General features: G+C 32.4%; 1 pseudogene; it reads right to left on the bottom strand.

Moving 5' to 3' along the window:
* Positions 1–8,617: 8,617 nt before the first annotated feature.
* LOC149556096 (transcription factor MYB113-like) lies at positions 8,618–10,515 on the bottom strand (annotated as a pseudogene).
* Between the last annotated feature and the right edge of the window lie 3,160 nt (positions 10,516–13,675).

The raw sequence follows: 13,675 nt of genomic DNA, 5'->3' as shown, positions 1-13,675 counted from the left end.
TATAGATAGTCTGAGTATCATTCATCTTATGAAGATTTTTACTCTGCATTCAAAGACAAAACACATATAGTTGTGGTACCATTTCATTTGGTTAGTTTTGAATGATCGATAGTTAAAGCTGGACAAGATACATATATATGACAATCCAATGGATGTGTTTACAAAGGTAGTGACAAGGGAGAAGTTGAACTCCTCTTTAGTTTCAGTTGGTCTTCTAGAATTAACATAATAAAAGAATAGTTGAGTCTAGGGTGGTTTGATCCAGTGGAAACCCCATGTGGTAGCAATATTGCTATAAGATTAATCTCCAAGTGGGAGATTGTTGTCTAGTGTGGAGTTTGATCAATCCCCAAGTGGGAGATTGTTAGTTTGTGGTGACTGGTTAGAGAAGTACTATACATACTTCATAATTTTTTGTAGTGACTAATTAGGGAAGTATGGCCGACTTATGGCCGACATGTTGTAATCCTAAAATGGCATAAAATTACTTGTATAAAAGAGCTTAGGGTTATGTATCTTTGATAAGGTGTGATGCAAAAATTTATTCTTGCAGTGGTATTGACCTATAGGGGATTATAGATTGTAATTAGATTGTAATCACTGGATTGTACAATAATATTGGACTTGTTATTTGGTGGACGTAGCCCAAGATTTGGGTGAAACATGTTAAATCTTGGTGTCTTGTGTTCTTCTGTATGTGATTTCTTATTTTCTAATATTATTTATATTTGCATGTAATTATTATTTTTGTCTGAGGTTAATCCTAATAGTTCTATGTATGTGTCAAATGTGTAGTTGTTGTCAAGTTCATAGTTGATGACAAGTTCTCTAAGGTTGTTGAGTTTGTGTTGGTATTGAGTGCTTGTTGATACTAAGCTCATGTATATGTCGAGCATTGCCAAGTACCAATATTTTTTTGGTGGTTTTTTGACCAAGTTATTTGTGTCTAATTCCAATTTGAGCTAGCCTTGTGCATTAATTTCATGGTTTGTATTTAATATTTGTTGAAGCTAACTTGTGGCTTGGTCATGTATTTATTGTAAGGGTTTATTTAGTTGGTAATTTGTAACAGGTTGACTTGTGTCTCTACAAGTATTTAAGGGGGTCTTGGGTAGAGGCTTAGGAACGATTTAGGGGATCATGAAGAGTGCAAGTAGAGTTGGAATGTGAAGATCATCATTGAAGTATGAATTGTAATGCTGGTCATAACCCAGAAGGCCTTACAACTAGGCATGTATGATGATGATTTGATGAATCAATCAAGTGTTTTTTGTCTTCTATCTAATTTTCTTGTTGTTCCTATGTGGTGTTTCCACTATGTTTACTCTTGTAGGTGACTTTGGTAGTTGGGTGTGCCTTTGGCCTTAGTTATCCTTTGTCCTCCTTGTGATAGGTGATATTAGTGCTTAAGGTTCTTCCTTATGTAGATTGGATCATGTAGAACCCTTAGCTGATTTGGTTTTGGGGTAATAGATCTAAAGATTAGACCTACAACTTGCAAAGGTTACGATCTTGCAGGAACCTAATTATAAAGATGGTTCGACGTAGAGGAAATTATGATAATATTGTATTAGATAAATTGAGACAAATTGTAGCTAGATTAGATATTGTAGAGACAACCCATAGGAGAAGAGCGCATCTTGATGATGTAAGTGATGATGAAGCAACAACACCAAACCTTAATCCAGATCCTGAAGAAGATCAAGATGAGGCAAGATTGTTAAGAATATTGTCTAGGGAAAGTTCAAAGCCTCTCATAGAAGTTGTTCCTTATGACGGAAAATTGGACACCAATGATGTGTTGGATGAATCTCTGATATGGAGAAATTCTTTGAGTATGAAAACACTCCTAATAATACGAAGGAAAAAATTGTAGTTACTAGGTTGAAGGGAGATGCCTCACTATGGTGCGAGCATTTGGAAACTAATACACAAGGGAGAGGGAAGGATAAGATCAAGGCTTGGTCAAAAATGGTGAATGAAGTGAAGAACAAGTTCCTTCCTGCTGATTACCAAGTTAGCTTCTTGAGAAAGATGCAAAATTTGAGACAAATGGACATGACTATGAAGGAGTGTACTGAGGAATTATGTAGATTGGACATCAAATCAAGATGTGTGGATGATGATGTTGAGAAAATTGCAAGGTACATAAATATATTGGGATATGGGGTTCAAGATGAGACACATTTTGTGAAACTGGAGAGTGTGGAGGAAGCATACCAATATGCCTTAAAAGCTGAGAAGATCTTGCCAAAGAAGCATGAGCAAAGACAAAGAGGTAGAGGTAGTAGATTCCAAAGAAGCAAGGGTAGATCTTCTGGAGAAGGTGGTAGATCTGACAATTCTATGCAAGATAAGGAAATAACTGAATGGAAAAATGATGAAAAAGATAAAATAGAGTGGAAATTCGGGGATTCTTACTAAGGAGGTACTAGCTCTTACCAAGGAAGAGGTAACTCTTATTCTAGAGATAGTTTTCATGCTAATTGTTTCATATGTGTTAAAGAAGGGCATAAATTCTTTGAGTGTAGATCCTCTGAAAGTGGGCAAGGTAACGTAAATGTTGTGATTCAAGTAGACACTCAGGGTTCACTAAGTGGAATTGAGGCTAGAAAAAATCTGATGGTGAAAAGAACCTTATGTAATAAGGGAAGTGATGAAGAACCTTTCCTAAAGAGAAGTATTTTTAAGACTAGATTTAAGATGGTTGGAAAATGTTGCAAGGTGATAATTGATAGTGGAAGTTCTACAAATTTGGTATCAAAAGAATTGGTTAAAAAGTTGTAGTTGTAGAGGTTGAAGCATTCTAAACCCTATCATGATTCATGGATCAAAGATGAGTATAAGATATTGGTAAGTGAACAATGTATTGTGAAGTTCAAGATTGGATTTTATTTTGATGAAGTTCTATGTGATATTATGCCTATGGATTGGTATCATATTGTGTTGGATAGACTTTGAAAATATTATAGATATGATGTACATGATGGAAGATTGAATCAATATACCCTTTGGGTGAATGGGAGAAAGAAAATATTGTTACTTTTGATTGAAAGTCCATTTGAGGTTAATTGTACTATTATGAGAATTTGCATGGTTAATGGAAAGAAATTTGAAAAAGAAATGAAGAATAAATCAAAACATTGTTGTTATAATTCCTAGGAAGTCGAGTTGTACCAATAATAGTTGAGTGACAGAAAACTATGGTGAATGAGTAACAACTAGTGATGGTCGAGTACCAACAGCAATTGAAAATTTGTTGAATGAGTATAATGATATTGTTTTTGAAGATATTCCTAGAGGTTTACCACTAGTAAGAAGTATGAATCATTATATGGATTTGATTCAAGGAGTTAGTTTTTTGAGTAAAGCATCAGATAGATTGACACCTACAGAGAATGAAGAACTTAATAGACAAGTGCATGAGTTGTTGCAGGAATTTTTGATAAGAGAAAGTTTGAGTCAATGTGTTGTACCTTCTGTATTAGCACCTAAGAAGAATGGAGAATGGAGAATGTGTACTGATTCTAGAACTATTAACAAGATCAAGGTGAAATATAGGTTTCCTATGCTGAGGATGGATGAGATAATGGATTGTTTGAGTGGAGTAAAGTATTTTACCAAGATTGATTTGAAGAGTGGTTATCATCAGATTAGAATCAAAGAAGATGATGAATGGAAGACTACTTTCAAGACAAAAGATGGTTTGTATGAATGGTTGGTAATGCCTTTTGGTTTGACTAATGCACCTAGTACTTTTATGAGATTGATGAATGAGGTTCTCAAGAGATTTTTGGGTAAGTTTGTGGTTGTTTATTTGGAAGATATTTTGACATTTAGTAAGACTAAGGAATGTATTGAGCATGTTAGACAAGCACTTTAGAGATTAAAAGAGGAGAAATTGATAATTAACTTGAAAAAGTGTTCTTTTATGTAAGAGGAGATTGTGTATTTGAGATTTGTGATTTCAGCTGATGATTTGAGAATGGATCTTGAGAAGGTTAAAGCAATTTTAGAATGGCCAACACTTGAGAATGTGGGTGAGGTAAGATCATTTCATGGTTTGGCTAGTTTTTACAAGAAGTTTATAAATAATTTCAATTCTATTGGTAATGCTATGACTAAGACAATGAAAGAAGATAAAAAGGATTTCAAGTAGACACATGGAGCTGATAATAGTTTTGAGACTTTGAAACAATAAGGTTCTTGAGTTACCTATATTGGCTTTGCCTGATTTCAATAAGGTATTTCAAGTTGAATGTGATGGAAATGGTAGTGCAATAAGAGTTGTATTGAGTCAAAAAGGTAAACCTATTGCTTTCTTTAGTGAGAAGTTGAATGATGCTAGAAGGAAGTATTATGTGTATGAGCAAGAGTTTAATGCTATTGTTCAACCCTTGAAGAAGTGGAGACATTCTTTGATTCCTAAAGAGTTTGTGTTGTATACTGATTATAAAGCTTTCTAGTACTTGGTAAGTAAAGATAGTTTGAATCAAAGACATATGAAGTGGGTTGAGTACTTGTAGAGTTTCATATTAGTGAATAAGCATTAGAGTGGAATCACTAACTAAGTTGTCAATGCATTAAGCATAACACATTCTTTGTTGACCGAGATGAAGGTTGAAGTTCTTGGTTTTGATGAGATGAAGGAGTTGTATGGTACTGACCCTAATTTTTCTTAGGCATGGAGAGAGTGCAAAGCACCAAATCTATCAAATCACGTGAGTAAGTATGATTAGTATTTCATTCAAGAAGGTATTTTGTTCAAAGGAGTTCAGTTGTGGATACCTAGAAGTGATATGAGAGTTAATCTGACTAAGAAAAAACATAGTGGCAGATTGGCTAGACATTTTGGAATTGATAAGACCTTGAGTTTGTTGAAGAATAAGTATTATTGGCCACAAATGTATAAGGATGTTCAGAATTTTGTAAAGAGTTGTGGAGTTTGTCAAGTTGCAAAAGGAGTAAGTTAGAATATTGGTTTGTACACACCTATTTTTGTTCTTGAGAAACCTTGGAGTGACATCAATATGTATTTTGTTCTTGGATTACCTAAAACAATAAAGAGGTGTGATTTTATATTTATTGTTGTGGATAGATTTTATAAGATGACTCATTTCATACCTTGTAAGAAGACATTAGATGTCAAACATGTTGCTTAGATTTTTGTCAAAGAGATTGTTAGATTGCATGGATTACTAAGAAGTATTATTTCTGATAGAGACAGTAAGTTTGTTGGTTACTTTTGGAAGACTTTGTGGAAGAAGATGGGTACTAAGTTGAAGTTTAGCTCTATATTCCATCTATAGAAAGATGGACAGATAGAGGTTGTAAATATAAGCTTGGGGAATTTGTTGAGATGTTTTGTTAGAGATAAACCACATAATTTGGACTTGGTGTTGGCAAAAGTTGAGTTTTCATATAATAATTATGTGAATAGGAGTATAGGGAAAAATATTTTGAGATAGTTACTAGAATGTAGCCTAGAGGAACATCTAAACTGAGGGATATTGCTAATGAAGAAAAGAGAAGTTTTGTAGGGGTAGAATTTGTTGAATTTATGGATTCTTTGCATAAAGAAGTGAAATTGAGGTAGGAAAAAAGTAAGCATTTAAAGTATAAGGAGAATGTTGATAAGTCTAGAAGACATCATGATTTTGAAGTTAGTGATGAGGTGATGGTTCATTTGAAGAAAGGTAGATTTCCTAGTGGAAGATATAGTAAGATTGATCAAAACATAGTCCAAGAAGATGCAGAGGATGTTGGCGCAAGCAAAAATGGAAAAATATAAAAATCTATTTTTTGGTATTTTCTATGTTCTAGTATTTTGCATTTTCAGAGGCCTCTGAGGCATTTCTAGGCTTTAATCATAGTACTAAGCTTAAGACATTAAACAATAAATGTAGAACTCTAGAAGATCTTTCTATAAATTTTGACGGTTCATGATTTCGACCTACGAGTAGAAAGTTATGACTTCTACAAGTAGACATAAATTTTAATATAGATTTTTGTAGTTTTTATAGCTATTAGAGTTTTTTTTTTTTCTAATTAATTAGCTTGTGGACTTTTCATTTTCATATCCAAGGGGTAATGGTGACCCTTGGGACCCATCAAACTTGTATAAACTCTATTTTTTGAAATGAATGGATCACTTTTTTTTGGCTTGTAAAAATATCTATTGTTGCATATTAATTGCTTTCAATTTAGTCACAATACTGCAGATTCTACGCCAAGTATTGTAATCTGAATTCCTAATTTAGATCAAAGATGAAGATGAAAAAATTTGGACCATGTAACATCTTGAGGAAGTTTGATAGTGGTAATGTTTATGAAGTTGAATTACCTGATGACATGGATATCTCTCCTATATTCAATGTTGTTGATTTGTATAATTATCATGAGTCAGATGATGAAGTTGTTGTATCAGATGATTTTCCTACAAAGAAGATTGAAGAGGTTGAACAGGTATTGAATCAAAGAGTTGGTAAAAGCACAAGAGTAAAGGATTACTATGAATATTTAGTGAAGCAGAGGAATATAGCAGTTGAAGATGTTACATGGATTTATCAATCTAAGTTGGACTCAGCTCAAGTTGTGACACTCGCATGATTAAGGAGAATCATTTCTTTCAATCCCAGTTGTCTGATGCAGAAGCATCCTAGGTTGCATTGCTATCTTGCATGTTTCTTTTCTTAGTTGTCATTGAGCTCGTTGTTGTTGTCGAGCTCTCAATATTTATCAAGATCTCTATTGTTATTGAGTTCTCTGTATGTGTTGAGCTCATAATTATTTCTGAGTTCATAGTTGATGTCGAGTTCTTTGTGGTTGTCAAGTTCATGTTGGTGCTGAGTTCTTGTTGATGCCAAGCTCGTGTATGTGTCGAGAGTTGAGGAGTGCCAATATTTGTTTTCGTCCTTCTTTGACCGAGTTGTTTGTGTGTGGTTCCAGTTTGGGCTGAACTTGCACATTAATTTTGTGATTTGTATTTAATATTTTTTGACGCTGACTTGTGGCTTGGTTATGCATTTAATGTAAGAGTTTATTTAGTTGGTAATTTGTAACAAGTTGACTTGTGGTCATACAAGTATTTAAGGGGGTCTTGGCTAGAGTCTTCAGAAGGATTTAGAGGATCAAGAAGAGTGGAATTAGAGTTGGAATGTGAAGATCATCATTGAAGTTTGAATTGTAATGTTGGTCGTAACCTAGAAGGCCTTACTAGGCATGTATGTTGATGATTTGATGAATCAATAAAGTTTTTTCCTCTTCTATCTCCTTTGGTTTCTACTCTTGTGTGATGTTTCTGTTGTGTTTACTCTTGCAAGTGACTTTGGTAGCCGGGTGTGCCTTTGGCCCTAGTTATCCTTCATCCTCCCTATGTCATATATGTATCCAACAATATGAATCAAGTCACAATTCCACTAATAATAACAATTGGAGAAAAATCATAGTATGCCAAAAATTGGAGAGGAAGACTAATCATACTTATAGGAGCAACATTGTCAACTATCAAAGTGATTTCTATCATGGTCTTATTCCAAATATAATGTTGTACCCATGCCCTTAAGGCGAGATCCTCATCACAAAGTCTATAGATATTACAAATAAATATCAAATATATGTTAGTGTAGACATTTTGTCAAATTAGTTCTTACTGAGGTGGATAGTAAGCACATCCAAAATGGTAACTAGGATATTACTATTTTTTATTCTAAAATTTAGGTTTGTTGATATCAACAATAATATTAGTTTTATAATTATAACTTTTGTTATTGCTTGACTCCCTATTTATTTATAATATAAAATTCTCATATTTATTTTCAATACTGAAGAAATATATATGATTTCCATGAAAGAATAACAATTCTAATATAATATTGCACTGCAAGATAATAAAAAGTAAAATACAACCTAGAAATGGCATAACTAGCAAAGTCTTATAATTATTTAAACAGCTTTGCATATATAACACCAGATACATAAAACTTGGAGAGGTATTAAAAAACGATATCTGATCTCATGGCAACACAAAAAAATATAACCTATAGAAAACAAAAAGAATTTTGCAACATTCTTGTTACAATATGATCAGAAAATGTTAAAAAACACTGGATCTTTGTCATTTTTCCTCTGACATAATTACATTTTCCTAGTTTAATTTCAGCTTACTTTATTCATTAATCTTAGTTTATAATTCATTAACTTCGTCTCACTTTAGGAAAAATGACGAAGATCTAGTGTTATTATTTTTTCTTAGTTTATAATTCATTAATTTCAGCTTGCTTTAGTAACATATGTTATCCTGCATGAAATGCGTAGAAGGAAAATGAAAAACCATCGATTTTTTTTTTGAAAAACTTCGCGTTCACATCACGACATTGAAAACAACCCATTTCTGTGAATGACCTTGACCAGCTTGCTTTAGTACAATATATCACACTCCATTAATTATGCATGTGGAAGAAAAATAAGCAACTATGAATACAAATCAATCAAGGACAGTACCCATTGTCACGCAAATCCAACCATGTGCAGAAAACAAAAGAAAACAGAGATCTTGCTTGCTTTCACATATTCCAACATTGAATACAACCGATATCTAGAATTGACATAAGATCATTCAATTTCTGCGATACAACAAATTCTCATGGTAACATTACATGTAATGAACATAGGTGTCATGCTGAAGTTGGAAATCATCCTCTAAAATGGAAGTTAAAGTGGGAGCATCCAGCTGGATTGGGTTATTTGCCTCCAAATATTGGGTCCAAGCCAATTGAGTATCATTCATCAGCTCCATGGCCATGATTTTATCAGTGATGTTCTTGAAATCATAAACAAAGTTGTTGTAAGGTTGCAGCTCCAATGTATCAGATTCAGAAGATATTGGTATTTCCATGGTATTACTATTGGGTGGAGCATCAATAAGCTCTACATGATCATTTTGATGAATATGTGGTTGAAGCATATTATGGGCACTGATTTCAAATTTGTCATTAGGGTTTTGGGTTTGAAGATCCATGCCTTTGGCTCTAAACTTTTTGCTGAGATGAGTGTTCCAATAATTCTTTATATAATTCTCTGTTCTTCCAGGTAGTCTGCCTGCTATCAATGACCACCTGCAGAAGTACAATCAAATGTGGTAAATCTGTATGCACCATTTCAGTCAAGAATGGTTAAGGAGAGAAATATTCAAATTTTGTAATGCTATCTATAAATGGTAATATAGACCATTTCAATCAACATATGGCAAGATTGTTTAAAGAGGTTTGCAATCATTTTTTGTTTCATATAAATACATATTTTTGTAATGTTGAAGCTAACATTTGATACCGATTTCCTAGAAGGCCGTGCAGACGAATGAGTAGGTCTTCTTCAGCAGGAGTCATGCTTCTCTCTTTTACTTTTGGTTTTAAGTAGTTCAGCCAGTGCAATTTGTTACTCTGTCTATGATTCACCGGGCCTGTATATATTCTATTATAAACATCACCATATTAGCATGCTGTTTAGTAAAATACATGAAAATTATACGACACTAAATTTCTATAGTTATGTGAGTTAGCTTGGAACCATTCATTGGTTAGTGTGTATCCAAACACCAAAACATCATAGGTCGGTGTTAGTGATGGACCCGCTAGAATACCTTAGCATTCTTTGGGTCTCTCCCAACCTGAGCTTTTAGATTATATTGAATGTGTATAATATTTTTAATCAGCATTTTCTATCATATATTATGAACTAACATTATGCTGAATCATAGGCTATGATTTGAAGCATAGATAAAACAAACTAAAAAACTGTTTTGATCATGGATCATAGCTCAAATTTGTACAAAATGTTACGTCTATTCTGATGATAAATTATTATTATTAATATGATTCAAAATTTTGACTTAATCAATTTGAAAAGCCACTTTCACATAGTAAGCTATATCATAGAAATCCTCAGACTGTAAATTAGCATTCAAAATTTTGACTTAATCATTTTGAAATGCCACATTCACATAGTAAGCTATATTATAAAAATCCTCACACTGTAAATTAGCAAACAATTTTGATCTTAGAACAGTAAGAAGAAATAGAAAACTTTTCATCAATGCTGGAAATAACATGTAGTAACATGTCAATCAAATTTAAAAGCTCAAATCATATATAATATATAAAAAAATCACTAGAAATTCTCTGAAACTAAATTATACAGGCTCTCGGTACATTTGAACCTAGAAAAATAATGGGCATGATGAAAGGATTTGTAAAGAGGAGGAAAAACATCTTTTTAAGAAGATATGCAAAGTCTACAACATGTTTCAAAGAGGAAATTGGAATCCCATCAAAATGTTGAATTCCCACCTTTTTACCTCTAGCACATGTGTTAGCAAAACCAGTTCCTCATTAACAGTCTTAGCCTTGGAAGAGCACGTAGGTCGAACCATTTTCATTTGGGCACTTTAGCCAACAGAAAGTTAGTATAATCTCTTCTATTTCTGATCCAAAACGACCTTTCTCTTTCCCTGGATAGTTAAATGGCAAAGAAGTCATTGGCATGCCATCTATTCTAGAGACAATAAAGCTTGACATCTATCCATGGCAATGACTTGTAGGGAGCTTTCAGTTTTATATATAACAGCTAATCTTGTCACAGAATCTTACTTACCATTCTCTATCTGGTCAACTCTCATTACTTGTAAGTTTGTTTGAACTCAAAAAGTGCAATGTACAGGAAAATAATTAGAGGTGAATCAAGGAAGCGCAAAAAGGCTGATACTTAATTAAGGAATTTTCATTGACATTTAAGCAAAAACTGAATGAGTAGTTGGTTGTCATAATCCACGAGTTTCCTACTGATATATTACTAAGTAGTTGGCTTTCCTTTCTCTTTTCTTCAAAGTCAAAATAGCAACTAATCAATCACCCTTTCGACCAAATTAGCGTCTAAATTAGTTCAAACCTGATAAAGAATTATGATAGATAGCAATTTGTCACATTTAACTAACTAAATGTCCTACAAACTTATATTTACATAAATTGTAAATTGTAAATAAAGTGTAAATATAATTTTAACGAATTCAATAATTGTTTACTATTCTTTCACTTCTTCTTATATCCATTCTATAAGCCTCGCTTATTATACTCATGCTTCTCAAAGTAGTAGTGTAAGATTGGACATAATTAAAGTTTAAATTTTTTTATTTTTATCGCAAGTTTTTATTTTTATTTTTATCGATAAACACGATAAACGGCTAAGGTCTGAATTAATTATTTAATTATAGTTATGTGTTGAGATTAATTATTACCAAGTTTTAAGATCAAATAGATTTGAACCCAAGACCTCCCATATGAGAGGCTCACAAGTTACAATTGTGTTGACAATTGATAAAATAAATAACTTCCAACTATAATTATTGAATGTTAGATACCAATTATTAAGATTTATATTTTGATGAAGTAATTATACTTGTGATGGTGAATGCATGCTGGAAGAGGCTGCACAATAAAGTGAAGGAGACAACTTATACCAATTCAAATACCCCTTGAAGATGTTGTAAGAGTAACCTACTTTCTATGAATGAGAATGGCAAAATATGTTGATCATATTTTAGGGTCTTATAATAATGGTCAAGTTTATGCACCTTAGAGTATATAGCTTTAAGCCATAGAAGGGTTGGGGTAAGGAAAGCCTTGGGTTAGGTTAAAACTCATATAGATATTTGTATGGGTTATTAAATAGTGTTTGTTTGGTCAATTTCATGGATACATGTGCTAAGATACCTTGTGGTTGGGGACCTTCACAACATGTCATGACATTGTCCTTAGGATTTGACTAGATAGGGCCTTGGGAAAATTGTTTAGAGAAATAATTATTATATAATTTGAGAAGATAAAAGATGAGGGGTGGACCACTTGTCCTTTTGTGGAAGAGGAGATATTTAGAAAAGCAAGGAGGATTGCATATGGATGTGGAGGTCAATATAATTCTCAAAAAGAGATAAGCCATTTCTCCCTTCATATGCTTAGTCTTTGCATAGATTTGTTCTTCTTGTATTGTTGCTTAACGAAGTTTGTAGAAGAAAATATTAGAAACACACACACACACACACACACACACACACACACATATGAGATATGGAAAATAATACAGAAGCTCTCATCACGAATCATAATGGTTCACCATATCCTTTCTTACTTGTGGGTTGGGTAGGTACCTTCAGGTCCTCATGGTACCATTTGGATGGGATGGCACCAAGTTGTTGTTAATTATTTTCAATACATAGTATCTCATGAAATTTATATGATAGTGTAAAGAACATTGTATAATGTTGGATGAAGATTCATTTTGTACTTTCTATTTTCATTGACAAACTTCTTTTTATGATCATGTAGTTGTTGAATAATGGAACTAGAAAGATTCATTGTTGATGAAAGGAAATCTAAGTATGAGTCTATAATAGGGCTAAGAAAAATCCTTCTTTTAACAATTCTTGTTACTTTTTTTGAAAGAGTGCATGGATCTCTGAAAATAATAACTCAAGATAAATGCTATGTAGTTTTCTTTATTTGATTGTAAGACAAAATCATTTTCTGATTTATTTTTGTTAAATAAACTAATGATGATCTTAGAGATTTTTATACATGGTAGTATAAGAAAGTAAGTGCAAGATCAAGATGGTTGTCAATTATCCCCAAACGTAAAATTATTATGAATACTCTATGTTACTTTGATTGATATATTATTATACATTCTATTTTGTCTTTCAATAAAGGTGTTAGTGTAATGCAAGATATTCTATCTTTTATTTTTTTAGTATTTTTCTTGCTTGGTTATCTATAATACTAACATAAGGTTGTATCATTGAATATGCAATGAATGCTTAGAGATCATTATTTTCTCTTTTAATCTATTGACAACATTTGATAACTTTTATAAGGGCTTAGTTGGAATACTAGTGTCAATTTCTATTTCATTTGTTTATAGATGGATTTTTGATTATGTATAAGATGAAAATAAAGGAGGTGAAAAGTTTGTACTAAAGAAAGTCCTCTATAATGTGATTTATTCTCTAGAATGCCTCTCTAGGATGCTATTCTATTGAAAGATTTATATGCAGTCACTCTTAAATATTACACATTAAGAGAAAAATTAAGTTTAACAAAAGTGAGTCAACTTTGACTATTTTATACTTTTAGTTTAGGAATCAAGTGTTAGAGTGTGATATTTAAGTCTAATAGTAATTTATACAATATTAGATATATGATTTATATCCTGATCACCTTCCAGCCTATGATGACAGTGGTTATGCAGGTACTAATTTCACCAGTCCTATGAAAATAATACTTAATTTTTTTAACAAAACATTGTAAAAGGTTGCGTACCAAACAAATTAAATTTGTGGTTGGATAGCCACCATGACCTGTAATAGTCTAGTCGACATATAGGGATAATATTCATTGTTATTGTTAATTAGACTATATTATAACGTTTAGATCAACCAAATGGCTATCTTCACAACAAAATATATCTTTGACATTTTTTTAAAATTATGAAAACACAACAAAATTTGTTGATTTCAATGTTTAATAAGAAAAAATAACCCAAAATCTGCCGAAACATCACTGAATTTTTGCAGATATGATTTTTTTAGTTGAAAATTTTGACTTTCAAATACATTTTGTCTAAAGAA

This window comes from Cupressus sempervirens, chromosome 5 (assembly GCF_028749045.1).
Source record: "Cupressus sempervirens isolate cs-2001-9-10 chromosome 5, ASM2874904v1, whole genome shotgun sequence".
Classification (NCBI taxonomy): domain Eukaryota; kingdom Viridiplantae; phylum Streptophyta; class Pinopsida; order Cupressales; family Cupressaceae; genus Cupressus; species Cupressus sempervirens.
Note: the sequence above shows the minus strand (reverse complement) of the source record. Positions and strands in the feature narration are given on the sequence as shown.